Below are 21,596 nucleotides of genomic sequence, written 5' to 3' on the forward strand. Positions count from 1 at the left end.
TCTGAAGTGTAGAGGGAATAGAGCAGTGGCGAGAGGACACATCCCTGAGGTGCTCCTGTGTTGATGGTGATGCTGTTGGAGAAGCACCTGCCCACCCTCACCACCTGAGTTCTGCCAGTGAGGAAGTCCAACACCCATGCACACAGACGGCTGTTAAGTCCCAGATCCCTCAGCTTTGTGAACAGTCTGCAGGGCACTATTGTGTTAAACGCTGAACTGTAATCAACAAACAGCATTCGCACATAGTTACCCTGTTTCTTGTCCACGTGGCTGAGAGTGGTGTGTAGGACGTGGGCGATGGCATCCTCTGTGGATCTGTTGGATCTGTAGGCGAACTGCAGCGGATCTGTGGTGTCTGGGATGGAGGAGGAGATGATGTTCTTCAGCAGCCTCTCAAACACCTTCATTACTACCGAGGTCAGTGCAACTGGCCGGTAATCGTTCAGGGATGAGGGTTTGCTGTTCTTGGGCACAGGGATGATGGTGGATCTTTTGAAGCATGTGGGGACCACAGACTTCGCCAGGGACTCGTTGAAGATGTAAGTGAACACACCTGCTAGCTGGTCAGCACAGCAGCGCAGCAGACGGCCGGTGATGCCGTCTGGCCCCGCCGCTTTCCTTGTGTTCACTCTCCTGAGTGCCGCTCGGACGTCATGCTCCGCGATGCTGGTCACCGGTCTCTCGCTGATGACGTCACTGTCCTCGGTAGTCAGGCGGTAGATAGCATTAGCCGCCTGGCTAACCTCGAAATGGGCGTAGAACCGATTCAGCTCGTTGGTGAATGCAGAGTCGGCGTTGATCGGCGCAGTGTCCCTGGCTTTGTAGTCCGTAATGGTGCGTAGTCCGTGCCACATACTCCGTGTGTCGCCCTGGTGGAAGCGGGACTCCACACGTTCCCGGTACCGGCGTTTGGCATCTCTCACCGCGTGCCGTACGCCGTATGAGGCCGCTTTGTAGGCGCTCATATCGCCAGTGGCGAGACCCGCGTTGTAGGAGGCGGTCCTGGCGTTTACTGCAGTGCAGATCGATCTGTCCATCCACGGTTTCTGGTTGGGGAATGTGGTGACTCTCGCAGTGGGGATAATCTCCTCCGCTAGCATAGTAAAGCTAGCAAGTAAAAACTGAGAAGTAAAAAGCACAAGGTATTTTTCTTGGTCTCTAATATTTTGAATACAAAAACACATATTTTTCTACCATTCAATTCTATTAGTGAAATTCTAGTTGGGTACTACTAGTCAGGGTACACAAATAGTAATTTTGTAAAATTAATACATACACCTGATGTCTATTTGGAGGTTGATGGATGCTTTAAATCCAACTGTGTTTGTACCCTCTGTACCAGAGGTGGTTTTCGACTGCTCGGTGGGCATTACTGCTGCATGTCAGAGTCACTTTTTGGTTTTCTGATATTGGACCAGAGGGACTGACTCAAATTTGCACATCTTTGGGTGATTCTAAAAATGAGTATTATGATAATTTGCTAAATGTAATATTCTGTAAATCACACATCACAGCTCCTTTTGCACTTTAACTGAACTATTAATAGATCATCATATTACAGACCACAACGCCAAATGTCAAAAGTAAAACTTTTTCTGCAATTCTTTCTTGTTCAAGTGTTAGAGTGAATTTGAAGCTTCCACAAGGTCATGTGTTAAATTAGAAACTTATTATTATTTATGGGACAAATAAACAATATTTTTCTTTAAATAACCTTTAAATTCATTCTAGGCTGATGTATTGAGTAGGTTGTTGTCAATAGGGCTTGTTTAGCAAACAGTTTTGAAAAAAGACAATAAAAAGGCTGAGTAGAGGCTGTATGCTCTGTACAATATTATCGGGATTTTTACCATTTTGCAATATGCTGACTACTGCAATAACATTGTTACGGTTTGGAGGAGGACTCAAGCGCAGGACTCCGGGTTCAGATGCACAGAAGAAAGATTTATTTACAATTCACCAGGTGTATATACAAGAAGCGGGGCGGGGGAGTGCTATGTACAGCTGCGTGAGGGAGAAGGGGCTCCAGGGAAGTCCAGGGGAAAAGCACGCATTCTTCAAATCATCCACACACACGATCACAGGTTCTCACTGCAACACTTGCCACTCGGGAATCACACGGGGGGGGGGGGAAATCCAGGGACCTCTGTGGACAGGGAGACAGGTTTAAATACAACGCACAAAGGAAACACACTTAACTTGACTTGCTGTAGCTTGGCTTCACTAATTTGTGGTAGACAACGATCCAGCAACGAACAGCAGTCACCTCCTGGCTTAGATGCTGATCATCTTAATGAGACCCAGGTGTCTCATCTCCCGAGGGCCTGGGCCGAGGGCGTGAACCCACAGTGAGTTCCGCCCCGGCAAGAGAGAAGAGGAGAGAGAGAGGAAGAGAGAAACAGGTGACAAACTTATTTGTATATCTGTGACTTATTTTTCATATACATTTATCACCTTTTAAATTTTCCTCATAGTTAAACCTTGTCACTATCTATTCTATCCAATAAGATAGCTTTTTCACCATATTTTTTTTAATGCAAAATGAGATTGCCAAGCATACCAATGCTGTCACTAACACCTGGAGTCAGTTTGCTATCAGTCTCTGTGTTATGGTCCCCGTGTCTACCCAGCCGGCCCCGCAAGGCTGCATGTGTTTTGTGTTCTCTGTCTCTCTCTGTTTCTATCTCCTTCACCGCTCTGCCTGGGCGGAGCTCACTGTGGGCTTACCCCCCTTGGCCCACACACCCATTCACGTTTAGTTGTCATTACCTGTCCACTACTTAAGGCCAGGACGCAGACCTCCTCATCGCTGGATGATTGTGCGAGACACGTTAGTGATCCTCTCAGCTCCCGTGAATCCATGCTTGAGTATTTTGTGACTTTTGAATAATTTCCCTCTCCTGTGTGATAGCTTTCCTCCCTGGACCTGTGACCTTCCTGCTGTGTGAATGTGTGTGAGTTTGGACGTGGAGACGAGTACAAGTGTGAGAGACCTTCCCCTTGGACCTTTGGAACCCTGGATTTCCCCCCCTCACTGTATATATTCTGTACTGGTGTTGTAAATAAAATGTGTTTGGAAACGTCAACCTGCTCTGCGCTTGAGTCCCTGCTATCGACCGTGACACTCTGACTGAATGGGGTCAAATGGGCAATTACATGCAATCTAAAGCAATCATCTTCTGATGATACAACAGTTAACAGTAATAAGTCACTGAAAATCACACGTTACTGTCTAGACTGAAATTCCCATTTAACAGATATTCATGTTTAACTATTACATTTGTGTTCAGCCACCTTCTATAGGGATATAACCGGACCACAACCAGCAGGCAGCCAGTTGAGTAAAGTCTCAAAGACTCATTGAGACTGATGGCTACATGCTGTCAATCTATCGTATCGTGCACACTCATGACCACAAAATGCCTACAAATGGGTTTAGTCACCACAAGTTGCAGTCAGTTGCTGAAAAAGGTCAATTTACCAGACAGGGACTGGTGTTTTTGACTGATGCTAGGAGGTTGCTATTTTACTTTTACTCATATGACTGAGCAACTGACTTGCTCTTAAATATGAAGTAGCTTTGTCAAATTATGTGTGTCCAGTGTTGGGCACTTATTTCGGTTGAGCTGATTTAACATACGCTCGCTTGTCTAAAGTTATTTCTGGATGGTGGTGTGTGAGCTGAAACTTCTTGTTCTAATTCTTCCCAGATTATTTTAATTGATTAAATAAAAATATTGATATTTGGTGTCCTTGTATTGATACAATTCAAAATATAATATTCCTTTCCCACACCCCTATTAAGATGACAAATATTGATATATTTTCTAGGATGAATAGCCTATTTTTATTATGTTGCTTTTTACAAGTTAATAACTAATTCAGTTCAGTTGAATATTATTTATATAGCACCAAATCACAATAAAAGTTGCCACATGGTACTTCATATTGTAAGGTAAAGACCCTACGATAATACAGGGAAAACCACAACAATCAAATTACTCCATTTGAGCAAGGACTTGGTGACAGTGGAAAAGAAAAAAGTTTTTTTTTAACAGGAATTAACCTCTATTTAGATTAGCATTTAATATCACTGTGAACTAAAGATACACTGTTGAGAAGTATAACATGAGCAAGTTTGTGGCATTGAACTTGCAAACTTCCTGTACAGAGAAGAGATGCATCATCTGTGAACCATGGTATATTTTAAGAATAAAATGTGACAGAATCAGAAGTAGCAAATAAATAAATAAAATGTATCTTTAGCCTTTGTTTCTGTCGAGAAGTGCCTGTGAAATTGATGGTTAACTTTTTAAAAATCTAAATCAGTTTTAACCATGCTGATGAATGTGTGCATACAAAGTTCCTGATAGGAATGTTTAATTTCTATTACTGACAAAATCATGATTAGATCACTAAAATTTAAATTTTACTATTTTTACCATTTCACTCTTTTGAGGTACCTCAAAAGGGTGAGAGGAAGAGGAGAGCAGAAGGGAAGGTCAGAAACATCACTAAACCACAAAAATTTTGTAATAATATCTTTGGTGATGACCCACAAATGGAAACGCTGATGCACAGAGAGATGCTATTATGAAAGCTGGCTAACCACTAAGAGACATCAACCATATATAAATAACAAAAAACCACCAGTGACTTCTCAGAAATCAACCTAATATTGCTGTCAACTCATTAAAAATGAAATGAGTGGATGTTCTGTCTTCCTGTATTCTGCTTTCTGTCTTCAAATTCTAAGGAACATATCCTACCTTTACTGCAAAATTACTAAAGATTAATTTGATGAGGTTACACGATTATGACTTTTTCACATTGTCAAAGTAACCAAATGTATTGCTACAGGAAAATAATACAATAATGCCAATAGTATGAAATGAACATTGCCTGAATTTTTATATGTTATTGTATTTTTTGTGAAACCCATGCAGCTTTTATCTTTTTTCCCCATGTTTTCTCTCTCCTGTTTTCTCCCTCCCTCTCTTAGTCATTCCAAATTGACACTTGTTGTCTGTGTTTTTACATTGCATTAACTGTTTAAAAGCATTATCAGCAACAGAACTAAAGACAAAAGTGGGTCTTTATTACCAGTCATCAAACTCAGCAGATGAGCGGCCGCCATGAAGACAGCAGTCACTTTACAGCATCCGATAAGTCATCTTTGAAACGCAGCAGCTGTAACATTGTATTTATAATACAGGTCATGATACACTGTGACACAAAATCAGTTACTGAGGAAGTGTATAGCACTACAGTTGATTTTTCTACACTAGAATCCTCAAGTTCTTCCAGGTTGAACAAAGCACAAAACTTAGCTTTACATTTGTAATACAGCTTTAGATCTTCAGAAAGGAAGTTCAATCTTTAAATCTTACAAGAACCGTACCTGGCTAGATAGATGCTGCTTCACTGTGTTTGTGATGTCCCAGTCTGTTTCTTTTCTCAAGTCACTTTAGATGACTTGAGAAATCTAAAGTGACTTGAGAAAAGACAAGCTTAGATGCTCTGCCACTTTCTCTGCTATTCAGCCTCAAACAGGAAACTGTTTCCTGTTTGAGGCTGACTAAGGCAGTCAGTCTGAACATGAGAAACACTGAAAGATTGAAAGAATGGCTGTCTTTGTTTCACTAAATTTCTAGTTTGCTACACTTTTTAATGCAATAAGGAGGAATGTAGGGACTTAAAATCAGGTTAGATCAGGTGATGAACAAAGATTATTATCAGCCAATGCAATGCACCCAGAACATTTACTCAGTGAAATGATGTCATACAGCTTAGAGGACAAAGGTACAAAAACCAAAATTTATTCGATATCTACCAGTCAATCCTCCCCATGTCTAGTGTGTAATAGCAAGTGAATGCGTTCTATGAATATGAAAGAGCAAATCCATGAGTGAACTCGAAAGCACCAATGGATTATGCAGAAAAAGTAGAATTGGGCTGAAAGATCTATCACTTTATTACCTATTCAGGTTGTAAATCATGTTGTAAAAAAGTAACTAAGTAACTAAGTAATTCATTACTTTTGAAAATAAGTAATCAGTAAAATAACGGGATTACCTTTTGGGGGAAGTAATCAGTAATTACTTACTGATTACTTTTTTCAAGTAACTTGTCCAACACTGGTGCTTAACTTCCAAAAAATGTTTGACAAAATAATATATTGAAAAAACAAAACAAAAAACAGAATCACTTGTATTTATGTTTAAGTATCATTCATTATATTTATAGCCCACAACAAGATAGAAAATTAAATTAAGCACAACTGACTGTGACTGCATATCATGATACTATAAATATATTAATATCACCTCTATATAGACATAGTTTGTGACTGGGTACACAATACAACAACTAATTATCAGAACAGTTAACAACACTTTTCCTGCAATTGCATGTTAATAAAACAAACAAACAAACAAAACAACTAAACAATAAGATTCAGATGTATGTTGTGATGTTGTGATGAAAGCGGCCTCATACGGCGTGTGATGCGCGGTGAGGGATGCCAAATGCCGATATCGGGAGCGAGTGGAGTCTCACTTCAGCCGGGGCGACACATGGAGCATTTGGCACGTACTACGCACAATCATGGATTACAAAGCCAGGGACACTGCGCCGACCAATGCCGACTCTGCATTCTCCAATGAGCTGTACCAGTTCTACGCCCGTTTCGAGGTTAGCCAGGCGGCTAATTCTAACAACTGCCTGACAACTGAGGACAGTGACGTCATCAGAGAGGGACCGGCGATCAGCATCGCAGAGCACGACATCCGAACAGCGCTGAGGAGAGTGAGCACAAGGAAAGCGGCGGGACCAGACGGCATCACCGGCCGTCTGCTACCATCATCTGAATGACTACCGGCCAGTTGCACTGACCTCGATGGTTATGAAGGTGTTCGAGAGGCTGTTGAAGAAAACCATCTCCTCTTCAATCCCAGACACCACAGGTCCGCTCCAGTTTGCCTACCGACTCAACAGATCCACGGAGAACGCCATCGCAGACATCCTGCACACCACCCTTAGCCACGTGGACAAGAAACAGGCTAACTATGTGTGAATGCCATTTTTTTAATTACAGCTCAGCGTTCAACACAATATTGCCCGGTAGATTGTTCACAAAGCTGAGGGATCTGGGACTCAACAGCCGTCTATGTGCATGGGTGTTGGACTTCCTCAATGGCAGAACTCAGGTGGTGAGGGTGGGTAGGTGCATCTCCGACAGCCTCACCATCAGCACAGGAGCGCCACAGGGATGTGTCCTCTCGCAACTGCTCTACTCCCTCTACACTTCAGACTGTGTGGCCAATACCATTGTGAAGTTTGCTGACGACACAGTGGTGTTGGGCACCATCTCCAATAACGATGAGGCGGCCTACATTGATGAAGTGAAGAATCTGGCATCGTGGTGCTAGAACAACCACCTCCAGCTGAACGTCGGCAAGACCAAGGAGCTGGTGGTGGACTTCAGAAGGAGTCAGCACAGAGACCACAAGCCCATTATCATTAATGGAGCTCTAGTGGAGAGGGTGCAGTTCTTCAAGTACCTTAGTGTCCACATCTCCTCAGACCTGGCATGGTCTGCCCACATTCAGGTCCAGACCAAAAGGCTAGGCAGCACCTGTACCACATACGACAACTGAGGAAGTTCAGGGTCTCTCCAAAGATCCTCAGGATTTTCTATACAGGCACTGTATAGAAAATCCTCACACAGGTTCTGTGTGAGAAGAGCATCCTCACACAGAACATCACATCCTGGTATGGAAACAGCTGTGTCAAGGCTAAAAAAGCACTTCAGAGAGTATCCGTACGGCAGAACACTGCTGCAGGACTGCTCTCCCTTCCCTACAGGACATTTACATCAGGAGATGCTGGACTAGAATAACTCAGATTTTGAAGGACCCATTCCCATCCCAGCAACAAACTCTTCCAGCTTCTGAAATCGGGCAGAAGGTTCCGAACAAAAACCGAGAGGCTCAAGAGGAGTTTTTATCCTCAGGCCATTTGTGTGCTGAATCATGTCCAGAGCTTCTCCTAGCTTCTCTAACAGGTCTCCTTGGACCAGTTGTAGCCACCTGGTAGTTACCAAGTTTAAGAAAATATCAGGCAGTGTCTGAGATACTGTGCCAGAGAAGCCTGAATGAAGGGATTGTAATTGTATTGCTCAATGGCCACATAGTGACTACATGTGTCAAGGACACACCCAGAGAACAGACCAGCTATTTATTTGTTTTGTAGTAAGCTCAACAATGCAAAAGGTTGCAATATGTTATGAAAAGTATTTGTCTGATTTCTTATTTCCTTCCATATTTGTCACATTAAAATGTTTCAGATAATCAAAATTTTTTAATAGATTTGGACTTTTTTTTTTTAAGTGAATTTTGAATTTACTTGAGTTATTTTTTCCAAATATTAAGATTAGTTTAATTTTGCACAAAGCAAGACATCAGGAAATATGGGGTAAATATTTTTTCACAGCACTATTTATCTATTTTTGCATAGCGCTTTGTTCTTTAAATTTGACTTGCGCATATTCACACCCCACTTCCTTCCTCATATTTCTAGGCTCCACTTGAGCATACAGGCCTCCCATTTCTACTGCATTGCTCACAGACTTTCTGTTAACTCCCCTCACCATGCACTTCTCCTCTTCCAAATAAGATCTGGCAGATGGATTCATGTCCAAAGACTTTTCACCCTTCTTTTTCTTGCTTTTCATTTTCCAGTTCACATCAGAGTAAATCAGTTCGCACTCGTCCTCTTTCTTGTCTGATTTTTTGCATCCTCCTTCTGCATGGTTTGGCCCAGAGTTTGGAAAGTTAGTGCTGCTTGGTCCAGCGATGTTTGCAGGGTGAAAATTTTCTGCCCCTCTCAGCCCATCAGCGTTTGCATAAATGCACTCTTCTGCTGTGTTTGGTTCCTACAATTACATAGAAAATATCAGTGGTAAAGATAATCTACTTCTTGCTGTATAGTTACAAAAGTATCAGCATTGGTCAACACTGTTAAAAGGAACTTTAAGCACCTCATTTCCTTCTTCAGTTAGAGGCTGACTTGTTGCAACTGTGTTGTTTTCGTCTGTTAAGTGACCTTTATTTTTACAGGGACTCTTCTGAGCCCTAAAAAATGAAGTAGAATATCAAGCATATATGCATACAATTCATACATCGTAGTTTTGCCACTATTTACATTTTAGTTCACAGCATGAATAGATTAATTGTCTACTAGCAAGCAATAATGCAGTTGTACATGCATTACTGAATGTTGACAGACAATGTAAACAGACGTCTTGAAAATGAATACATGCAAATATTAACCACCAGTAGCATGTCAAATGGACTGTCGATGAACAGATTTGATTGATATTACATTTAATCAATAGTGTTACCAATGTTGAGTATTAAATCAGCTGCAAAAGTGTTTTTTTAACAAACGAAGACCCAAATAAACAAAGTAATTATCAGCATTTAGTCAAATAGAATCAGGACAAATAGAGTTTACTGTTACAGTAAAGTGTGAAGGTTTTCTGAAAAAGTCTCATGTTGTTTACTTACCTGATAAAAAACACACATAGTAACAGTGCTAACAGTAGCACTCCAAGAGTGGATATTATCGCTGGATACAGAACTGAATTTAAAAAAAGAAAAAGAAAAAGACCTGTATATTAATCGTGTTGTCTTTAAAAAATAAGGTTTGTTTGAACTCACAACATACATTTTATGAAACTCCTAGTGTGTCTATTATAACTGGACTGAAGTAACCGATTCATTCTTTATATGGATTAGAGGGTATCTAAAACTTCTTGCAAAGAAATTGATTGCAAGTGAATCCCAGAGGAGCATAGATGTAATCCTAACATTATCTGTTAGTGGGCTCTGTAGAGTACACTGTATCACTGGCTAAGGTTTTAAACATCCTTGGTCTCCACTTTAGTACACATACAACTTAAGCAATAATATTTGCAAATGTACAAAAGACATACGTTGATGTTCTGTGGAAACTTGTTGGCTGCTGACACAAAATTGTTGACTGGCCGAGCCCAGAGAGTTGACGGTGCGACAAATCAAGGTGAGATGATTCTTCTTATGAGGCTGATTCAGAGTGAAGAAGCTCCTCAGAATTGTCCTGTTCAGAGTCTCATTGAATATTTCGCATTTAGAGTGATTGACAGTTAGTCCATTCAAATACCACTGTATATTGGGGGACGGGTTTCCCAGAGTCTCACAGGAACAGTTGAGCTGACTTTCTGTTGAGGTGCAGTGTGACGAGAACAGGATCTGTGGAGGGTCTATCATTGAAGAGAGAGAGAGCAGTTAGTCACAATCATGTTGAATACATTTTACAGAAATTACCAAAAACAAGCACTGATCATAGTTATCAATATGAAGCGAAATCCTTTTTGAACATAGGATGCTTTAAATTTTACTGACTTTGACATAATTTTCAGACTTGAGCTAAACAGACTGTTAACTTTAAATCTTTGATTCATAAAATGTGTTTGTTCCCCATCAGTTTTCACAGTTATCTTTAGCGCTGCATCACAAATACTTTCTTACTGCTCAGCTGGCATTACTGCAGAATGTCAGAGTGACATTGCTGCTTGTTGGTATCAGATCTGCTATGGTCTTTGGTTTCACACACACAGTTTTGAGTTTATGGACTTTAAATTCTTATATATGGTTAACATTATCTGTTTGGCTAGTAGTTACTTTATCACATCTTCATCTTCATGTATTTAGTTCTCTTAGTTGCAGTTTCTATTTGTATTAGAGTTTTTTTATTTCGCTCAGTATTTCTCTGTTTTCCTTCTCTGTATTTCCTTTCTTCAGTTTTGTGTCTGATTTTCCCTTTTTGTATTTTATATGGTTCCTAACTTTTTTTTTGTAATTGTGTAGTGCTCTTAAGTTTACTTGTCTCTTCTTCATTAATTGTCTTGACTTTTTGTGGGAGCCTCTTGTGACCCTCCTGTGTTTCATTAACTGATTACCCTTTGTGCATATAATGCTTTCTCCTTTGCTGCAGTCTGGTCCTGTCTGGTCCAGATGTGCTTGTGCCAGTTTTTAAGATATACCCATTTTTCCTCATTTGCTGGATTCTTGGCATTGTACTCTGTTTATATTGTCTCCTGCTCTGGCTAAACAAAGGTCATTTTTGTCATTGAATTAGTCTGCCTCTTTCTCTTTTCTTTTTTGTTGTTGAATCGTAATATTATACAAATGTACATGCAAATTAGATGTGGATAGAGAAAATGTTAAAGAGATGTAAAATGTGATATTTACATTGAACTTCAATTTGAATGCTGCTGGAACGTCCAACTCCAATCTCATTTCCAGCTTTGCAAAACAATATCCGTCTGTCTTTGGAGACTTTAATAGATAAATCCATTCCTGTCCCAATAAAAGTCTCCTGGTTTCCATCTGCACTGTACCAGGTGTAGTTTTCTACTGCTGGGTTGGCATTACTGCTGCAGGTTAGAGTCACGTTGCGGTTCTCTGGTACTGGACCAGAAGGACTGACTGAAACAGTAACGTTTTTAGGTGAATCTGAAAAAATGAGCACAGAAACATGCAGACTGAAATGTTAGGACAGTTTTATTTACAGAATAAGTGTAAATATTTGTAATACAGTAGTGCTTCAAATGTTTTTTTTTTAAAATAATATTAAATACTCTTGAATGCATAACACAAAATTGTATCTTTAAATATTAGCAGAGAGCAAACCACACCAATATAAAGGTTTCATCTTAAGCAGAAACTGAAGAGTAAAAATGACAAGTTGTTTTTCTTGGCTTTTCTTTCTGAAGACTCTGTTCATGTCAAATGAAATAACCTTTTCTTCTGTCTTTAACTTTAACTGATTTATTGATGAAAGATTTAGAGCTATCTGAAGAAAGTTTGAATTTTTTTTAGTTCTTCTTACTATGTGCCTAATAATGTGGCTGTCAGAAATCCCTAATTTTAATAACCAATACTTAAATTAAATTAACTACTTGTAATGTGATTATTGTCAGTCTCATTATTTAACTCCACCCCAAAGATCAGTTAATGCTTTAGTTTCATTACAATAATTCATGTATTGTACATCCTTCAATCCCATTAATAGAATTCTAGTTGGGATATGTAAAGAGTAAATATGGAAAATTAATTTAATTAATACATACATTGAACATTTATTTGTAGGTTGCTTGATCGTTTAAATCCAAGTTCATTTGTAGCCTTGCAGAAAAATGTACTTTTGACTTTTGAAACGGTAACATTAAAAGAGCTTCCAGTCCCAATAAAAGTCTCCTGGTCTCCATCAGCTCTGTACCAGGTGTAGTTTTCTACTGCTGGGTTGGCATTACTGCTGCAGGTCAGAGTCACTTTTTGGTTTTCTAATATTGGAGCAGAAGGACTGATGGAAATTTGTACATCTTTGGGTGAATCTAAAAATGAGTATTATGATAATGTGTTAAATGTAATATTACGTAAATCAAACATCAAAGGTCATTTTGCGCTTTAGCTGAACTATTAATAGAACTTATTACAGACCACAAAGCCAAATGTCTAAAATAAAACTGCAATTCTACTTTCTTGTTCGAGCTTTAGAGTGAATCTGAAAGTTCCGACAAGCTCATGTGTTAAATTAGAAACACTATAATGTTATAATAGGATGTAAATGAAAAGCTGCTGTTTAAATAAAAAACCACTGTGGAACATGACTCACTAAACGTGGTTTTGTGTTGTTAGTTTTGAAGACATCCTAAAGTAAAATACAAAGCTAACAAAAGAAAAACGTACATCGTTAAGACGATCACACATCAGTGTACAGTCTGCATGTATGAAATTAAAGTATGAAATTAAATTCAAACTTTTAAAGTCTTCATTATATTTTATAAAACCCAAAGACGTTGTTATGGCATACTCATAACATCACTGTAATTGACTGACCATTTTATGTCTAATTTAAACCAAGTCAAGAAAGTATATTATTGTAATTTCAGTTTAGAAGAGAAAAAATAAACTCACATGAAATATCAGGAGTTAAACTTGTTTCAGCAGTGACATCAGGGATACCATCTTGTTTCTGGTAGACAGCAGTGCAGGAGATTTTATTTCCATGATGGAGGTGAGAAGCATTGAAATTCATAACAGAGGTCCTGACTTTAGTTTTGTCCTGATTCTCCTGCAGTGTCTCCTGACTCTGACCCAGGTTAGGGCTCCATGTCAGAGCTGGAGGATGAGACCAACATGGAGCTGGAGCAGAGCACGTCAGACTCACTGAGGCTCCCTCCTCCACCTCCAGTGTGGATGGAGTCAGAGTCGGTGAGGGAGGATCATCTGTTGGGAAGACATTCTGGTCAGTCAATGAGCAGCAGTTTCAGTTTTTATATGCTGAGTAAAATCCAGTGAATTCAGAGCAAGCTCAAAGCAGTTCCACAAGTGTAATTTGTTCATGAATTGTCAGTAAATGGATGAAAAAAAAAATCTTACCTATGAGTGAAATATCTACACCAGCTTGGGTAAAAGTGAATTTCAGTGGATTATTACACTCCAGTCTGAAATAGTATTTAGCACTTTGAAGAAGACTTGCATTATTGAAAGTTGTGGTGCAGTCTTTCTTTGTTAAGTCTCCTGTCATTTCTTTAGTTGGCTTTAGTTTTGCATTTTCACTGGTAAATGAAGATGAATCACTCCAATATGCTTTACATGAATTATCTAAGTTCTTATCATGCGTGTTGTCTACATCGAAGGAGCAGGGGATGTTCACACAGGATCCTCTCAAAACATTTATCTTCTGTGGTATATTGACGTTGAACGTTCCGCACAGCGCACCTGAAACACAACACGATAAAAAACAACAACAATAACAACAAAAACCCAAACAGTTTTATCTCTTCCTTCATATTTATCGTGTTACAACGACTCAGTATTGAATTCAGATACTAATACAAAACACTTTTACTGTTAAATATCTCATCAATAAAAAGCCTTGGTACTTTACTGCACATTCATCTTGAATAGTGATGTCAGATAATTTAAGTAAATGATTTAAATTAACAATAGTGTATTATTATTATTATCAACTTTAATCATCTTTATGTAATGCACATGTCAAGTTTCTTTCACTCACCCTGCAGCAGAGAACAAACGAGAAGAAAAGTCAGAGTTCCAGCCATCTTTGTTGCAAGAGAGTGAAGTTTAAGGGAGTCTGAAGTTTACACAGGAAACAGTTTACATGATTATTTGTTAACCAAGGAAAAGCTGTTAAGATGTCATGTAAGGTCCAAATTACTACTGCTAGTTATTGTCACTTTGAAAAATATAGATACATAAATGTTCAGCCTTACAAAGATTAGAGTATATACATACAGTGTTGATTTCTCAAAGTTTAAACATTAAATGATGAAAGAGAAGAAAGAGGAAGGTGTAAGTCTAAAGCAGTTATACAATTTATTAAAAATATTCTTCAACAATTAAACACAATTTATGTTTCTGATTTCTGAAAAATTCTACTAAAGACAGTGAATTCATGTCTTAATAGTCTCATAAAGTTTTTAATTTTCTTTGGATTCATATTTCTACAAACGTCAAAAATATGACAATTCATCTAAATATCTGTGAATCAAAGAACTACAGAAAATCACATCATATTTTCCTAAAACCTTGATATTCGTATCATAGTGAAAATGTGATAACTTACAATATTTCATGATGTTTGTCGAGCAGTCAGCTCTTTGGATGTGAGGTTTTTAAAGAAGTGTTCAAAAAAGATGTAAAATGAGGAACTAACACAAAAGACACAGTGAGAGTGAACATGACCAGAAGTGACTGTCACCTTTTTTCTTTCCATGATCTCTGCAACATAGAAACTGCTGTAAACATTTGCAATCACTCCACATTAATAACTTGTATTTGGGTTAGTAAAGTGAGTAACTCTCGTCTGAGTTATTCACTTTACTGCTTGTAACTCATCATGTACAATGTTGGTCAGTGTGCTGTGTTAACCGGGTAGCATTAATGCTGTTTACAGCTGTTTTATTTGTGTAAACGACTCTGGTGACTTCTCCCACTGTTAGTTTATATGTTTAGAGCCTGAAAATGATTGAAACGATGTATGAGATGATGAGAGGATGATACAACTCATAAAAACGTTTATTCCTCTCTATTAATGTGAATCAAATAACATGCACTAAGCTGCTAAGAGGTCATTACATCATCTGTATGGTGATGATGGAGATGATGCTGTGTCTGTGATAAAGGTGATAAAGGTGAACTTCAACACTGCCTGAGACAGGCTGAGCTGCTTCTGTTGAGTTTGTGTCTATGAAATACAACATCAGTGATTATATTAATAAATGGATGAAAGAGTTGAGCAGATCACTCTCTGAGCATTACAGCTTTCAGTGACCCAGTCGGGTGTGACAGTCTGTCTCCATCAGGACATCTGACATCCAGGCTTCCTGCTACACCCAATTTTAATGACAGACAATGTAATCATCTAAATGTCATTATCACAGCAAAAATCAAACTATTGTCATGATTTATGGATTCTGTTTTCTCACACCTGCTCTTCTCTCACATGTTATCAGCAGAAGGCTCTCAGCAGAAGAGAAAACCCACCAATCAATTCAGTACACCTGTAGCAACTGTGGCTGCTCCAAAAGGATTCACACACAGACCACGTCACTCAAGAGGATTAGACAAAGAAGATGGTAAAATGACTGGTTTTCATCCGGCACTTTTGCACTCTGAGCACTCCAAGAGCTTTATACAGGTGGCCTCATTCACCCATTCATACAAAGAGATTTTTATATACTTTTTTTTGCACAAGTGCTTTCTATCTTATATTCACATCCTGATGAATGTATCGGAGAGCACCTCAGGGTTAGGATCTTGCCCAAGTCTACATGCAGCCTGGATCAGCCAGTCTGCAACCACAAACTTCCGATTAGTAGACGACCTATGCTACCTCCTGAACTACAGCCACAGATGGAGAAGTTACAACTTTTGATTCACTCTGGAGATCATCACCTGCAGTGATAACTACAGACTGATGCTGTGATGCAGGATGACCATGGCAGGACTGTTTCAGTCTGAAACAGCTGCAATAGCACTTCTTCATCCATTTTCTTTTAATGCTTGCAGCCTAGTAGTTTGCTTGTATATTGATTACTTCATCTTCAGTTTTTCAGCTCTGTTTTCTTGTGTCATCGTTTTGGGGCTTTAACAAGTGCTTTAAAGTCAAGTTCAGTATCTGAGGTGGAAATGAAAAGGGTGATGGACAGGTGATCGTCACCGAGGGAGGATCTGTATCTGTATCAACACTGAGAACGTTTATTTACAAATGAAGATTGATCCTAACCAAGATCTTCACTTTTAGCATCTGAATAAGGATGAAGCTGAATGAAACTGCAACTTTCTCATGAAAATATTCATCAGGTTGTCAATTCATGTGCAAGTAGACTTTGGTTAGGTACATATTTCCCTCGCTACGCTTCATCAGTCAAGGTTTTGTCTTTATCTGTGGATGTAGTCTCATAGTGGAGATTCAATCTGTAAGATCCAGCAATTAATTTTTGTTCTCTGTCGGGACATGAGCCTGAGGCCTCCACGCCGAGCACCGTTTATGCAATCTATGTGACTGCTGCTGTACTGTCAAAGGGACATCATGGGATTTCTTCTAAGGCTACATTTGCAGGGGCTAACAGAGGATGTGGACTTTCTTTAAAAATTATGAAATTGCAGCTTCCACATTTTATGGCCACAAGACGTAACTGATCTTTTTTTTCAGATATTATCACTCTGTTGCTCACTCTGTTGAAACTTCATATTTGAAAATATGAGACCTCATATTTTCACCAGTTGTCCGTACTTCAGGAAGCAGAGGGTAGGTTTTGGCAGAAAGGATTTTACTCCACACTGTGGAAGGAGAGTCAGTCTTACAGCTGTCAGGGGAGGAGGTGGAGGAGGGGCAGATATCAGAGCAGGAAGTTGAAACCTTAGTTGCAAAAGAGACAGTGTGACAGCAACTAGTGTCCATATTAAAAACTGTTTAATGCATTCTGACGATTTCAGGCATTACAATATCTAGAAGGGGAAATAAGAACTTTTTCAGTAGAATTCACACACAAACACACACCAGCTAAAAGTTTTATTTCCTCTTTTATTCTGTCGATATATATAATTAATAATACATCTACTAAACATACTACTATGCATGGTTACCCATGGAAAACATTTAACATGGTATAAAATAAAAACTGTTGAGCAGTTCAATTTATTCATTTGCTGTGGTAATATTGGTGGTACAAGGTTCAGTTGTGCATGAATGGCATTCGGGTGACAGGACATCTTACTCTAAACATTTAGTGCAATAAACTTGGTTGAGGAGGAACTAATCAAACATTCATGTGTGAGAAACATAAATACTGATAACAGGGCAAATTTACAGGAAACTAATATGTGGCTGGTCTGACAAGGCATCCTAACTATTCAAGATCTTTCTCGTAAACGTAGAAAAGAGCAGCCGTGTAGATCACTAATGTCTCTATTTTCTAAACAGTGCCGTTAAAAGCTTATGTGACCTACTGATAATCATGTCCCTGCCCCAGCTTTTTCACATCGAATGCAAAATGAACATATATAAAAAAAATAAAAAAAAACCCCAAAGAAAAACACTATAACCTGTTAAGTTTAATATAAATTTACATTATCAACAAACAGGATTATAGTCAGTATCAAAGCTTTAGGAAGCATTTTCTGCTGGATTTGCTCAATCCCACTAAACTGAGCAACTCCAGCACCCTTTAAAAAACTGATGAATAAGCGCTCAGTGGCTATTAAATGCATTTAATAAAGAGAAGTGTGACTGAGAATTATTTCTCTGGAAACACAAAATAAAACAAAATTAGATATATTCTGAAGGATCAGTGAAGGTCACTTTGGAGTTGTGTTAATGGCATCATACTCTGAAGAGCCGACATTTCTACGATTCAGTGACATGTAAGTTCTGTCCTCTTCTTGTGGCTTCACATTCTTTTGTACTTTGCTAGAAGAATACAAAACATTTATTGAAAAATATTTTATGGAAACATCCGCGGGACTTTTAGTTTTAATCAACAACCAGTTTTAAAACATACCAAAGGAAAGCTGCACAGATCACGGTGACACTGAAAAACACACCAGCAAGGACCCAAGGAAGGACTCCACTGTAAAATCCACACTGTGTTTCACAATCTGCAATGAATAATGATACCATGCATATATTATAGCTGCTCAAGTTATGCTTAAACCTTAAAATATTTTAATTGTGTGATACATACACTGAACATCAAGGTGAGTCAGGTTAGAACGTCCAACCCCGATCTCATTTTCAGCTTTGCAGAAAAATCTTCTTTTGTCTCTGGACACTTTAATATTTAAGCTGATTCCTGTCCTAATAAAAGTCTCCTGGTCTCCATCAGCTCTGTACCAGGTGTAGTTTTCTACTGCTGGGTTGGCTTTACTGCTGCACGTCAGAGTCATATTGCTGTTCTGGACAAGAGGGACTGACTGAAATTTGTACATCTTTGGGTGAATCTAAAAATCAGTACAATGATAATTTGTTAAATGTAATATTATGTAAATCACACATCACAGCTCCTTTTGCATTTTAACGGAACTATTAATAGATCATCCTATTACAGACCAGAAAGCCAAATGTCAAAAGTAAAACGTTTCTGCAATTCTACTTTCTTGTTCGACCTTTAGAGTGAATCTGAAAGCTCTGACAAGCTCATGTGTTAATTTAGAAATATGATAATGTGAGAAAATGTTATCATAGGATGTAAATGAAAAGCTGCTGTTTAAAATAAAAACAACTGTCCAACATGACTCACTAAATGTAGTTTTGTTTTACTGTCAGTTTTGAAGACATCCTAAAGCTAAAAAGCAGAGCTAACAAAAAAATACATAAATCATTAAATAATCATTAAATTCAAACTTTAAAAGCTTTCATTATATTTTATAAAACTCAGACATTGTTATGGCATACTGATAAAATAACTGTAACTGACTAATCATTTTGTGTAATTTAATCCAAGTCAAGAAAAGTAAATCATTACGATTTCAGTTTAGAAGAGAAAAAATAAATTCACATGAAATATCAGGAGTTAAACTTGTTTCAGCAGTGACATCAGGGATACCATCTTGTTTCTGGTAGACAGCAGTGCAGGAGATTTTATTTCCATGATGGAGGTGAGAAGCATTGAAACTCATAACAGAGGTCTTGACTTTAGTTTTGTCCTGATTCTCCTGCAGTGTCTCCTGACTCTGACCCAGGTTAGGGCTCCATGTCAGAGCTGGAGGATGAGACCAACATGGAGCTGGAGCAGAGCACGTCAGACTCACTGAGGCCCCCTCCTCCACCTCCAGTGTGGATGGAGTCAGAGTCGGTGAGGGAGGAGCAGCTGGTGGGAAGACATATTCTGGTGAGCAGTTCCTTTCAGGTCTGTAATGCTTTGTAAAATCGAGTGAAGTCACAATAAAGCTAAAGCAGTTCCACAAGTGTAATTTGTTCATGAATTGTCAGTAAATGGATAAAAAAAATATCTTACCTATGAGTGAAATATCTACACCAGCCTGTGTAAAAGTGAATTTCATTGGATTATCACACTCCAGTCTGAAATAGTATTTAGCACTTTGAAGATAACTTGCATTATTGAAAGTTGTGGTGCAGTCTTTCTTTGTTAAGTCTCCTGTCATTTCTTTAGTTGGCTTTAGTTTTGCATTTTCACTGGTAAATGAAGATGAATCACTCCAATATGCTTTACATGAATCATCTAAGTTAGTTTCAAATCTCTCTACATTAAAGGAGCAGGGGATGGTCACACAGGATCCTCTCAAAACATTTATATTCGCTGGCATATTGACGTTGAACATTCCACACAGTGCACCTGAAACACAACACAATAATAAAAAAACAACAATAACAACAAAAACCCAAACAGTTTTATCTCTTCCTTCATATTTATCATGTTACAGCGACTCAGTATTAAATTCAGATACTAATACAAAACACTTTTACTGTTAAATATCTCATCAATAAAAAGCCTTGGTACTTTACTGCACATTCATCTTGAATAGTGATGTCAGATAATTTGATATGGAAATAATTCAAATTAACAACAGTGTATTATTATTATCATCAACTTAAATCATCTTTATGTAATGCACATGTCAAGTTTCTTTCACTCACCCTGCAGCAGAGAACAAACAAGAAGAAAAGTCAGAGTTCCAGCCATCTTTGTTGCAAGAGAGTGAAGTTTAAGGGAGTCTGAAGTTTACACAGGAAACAGTTTACATGATTATTTGTTAACCAAGGAAAAGCTGTTAAGATGTCATGTAAGGTCCAAATTACTACTGGTAGTTATGGTAATTTTGAAAAATATAGATACATAAATGTTCAGCCTTACAAAGATTAGAGTATATACATACAGTGTTGATTTCACAAAGTTTAAACATTAAATGATGAAAGAGAAGAAAGAGGAAGGTGTAAGTCTAAAGCAGTTATACAATTTATTAAAAATATTCTTCAACAATTAAACATAATTTATGTTTCTGATTTCTGAAAAATTCTACTAAAGACAGTGAATTCATGTCTTAATAGTCTCATAAAGTTTTTAATTTTCTTTGGATTCATATTTCTACAAACGTCAAAAATATGACAATTCATCTAAATATCTGTGAATCAAAGAACTACAGAAAATCACATCATATTTTCCTAAAACCTTGATATTCGTATCATAGTGAAAATGTGATAACTTACAATATTTCATGATGTTTGTCGAGCAGTCAGCTCTTTGGATGTGAGGTTTTTAAAGAAGTGTTCAAAAAAGATGTAAAATGAGGAACTAACACAAAAGACACAGTGAGAGTGAACATGACCAGAAGTGACTGTCACCTTTTTTCTTTCCATGATCTCTGCAACATAGAAACTGCTGTAAACATTTGCAATCACTCCACATTAATAACTTGTATTTGGGTTAGTAAAGTGAGTAACTCTCGTCTGAGTTATTCACTTTACTGCTTGTAACTCATCATGTACAATGTTGGTCAGTGTGCTGTGTTAACCGGGTAGCATTAATGCTGTTTACAGCTGTTTTATTTGTGTAAACGACTCTGGTGACTTCTCCCACTGTTAGTTTATATGTTTAGAGCCTGAAAATGATTGAAACGATGTATGAGATGATGAGAGGATGATACAACTCATAAAAACGTTTATTCCTCTCTATTAATGTGAATCAAATAACATGCACTAAGCTGCTAAGAGGTCATTACATCATCTGTATGGTGATGATGGAGATGATGCTGTGTCTGTGATAAAGGTGATAAAGGTGAACTTCAACACTGCCTGAGACAGGCTGAGCTGCTTCTGTTGAGTTTGTGTCTATGAAATACAACATCAGTGATTATATTAATAAATGGATGAAAGAGTTGAGCAGATCACTCTCTGAGCATTACAGCTTTCAGTGACCCAGTCGGGTGTGACAGTCTGTCTCCATCAGGACATCTGACATCCAGGCTTCCTGCTACACCCAATTTTAATGACAGACAATGTAA

General features: G+C 38.3%; 1 protein-coding gene and 1 pseudogene across 2 annotated transcripts in view; one reads left to right on the forward strand and one right to left on the reverse strand.

Moving 5' to 3' along the window:
- Positions 1 to 21,596, forward strand: part of LOC308405712 (histone H1-like) — a 160,907-nt gene that overhangs the window by 123,856 nt on the left and 15,455 nt on the right. The window lies entirely within an intron of this gene.
- On the reverse strand, positions 8,407 to 20,812 carry LOC308405502 (B-cell receptor CD22-like; annotated as a pseudogene). The gene is made up of 16 exons (XR_013974683.1): positions 20,803 to 20,812; positions 20,233 to 20,310; positions 19,592 to 19,930; positions 19,133 to 19,444; positions 18,320 to 18,575; positions 18,137 to 18,233; positions 17,938 to 18,045; positions 14,698 to 14,729; positions 14,128 to 14,205; positions 13,488 to 13,829; positions 13,023 to 13,334; positions 11,295 to 11,558; positions 9,998 to 10,303; positions 9,570 to 9,642; positions 9,041 to 9,134; positions 8,407 to 8,935 (listed from the first exon to the last, which is right to left on the reverse strand). The product of XR_013974683.1 is annotated as a B-cell receptor CD22-like (transcript).

This window comes from Rhamphochromis sp. 'chilingali', assembly GCF_963969265.1.
Source record: "Rhamphochromis sp. 'chilingali' genome assembly, chromosome: 11".
NCBI lineage: Eukaryota > Metazoa > Chordata > Actinopteri > Cichliformes > Cichlidae > Rhamphochromis > Rhamphochromis sp. 'chilingali'.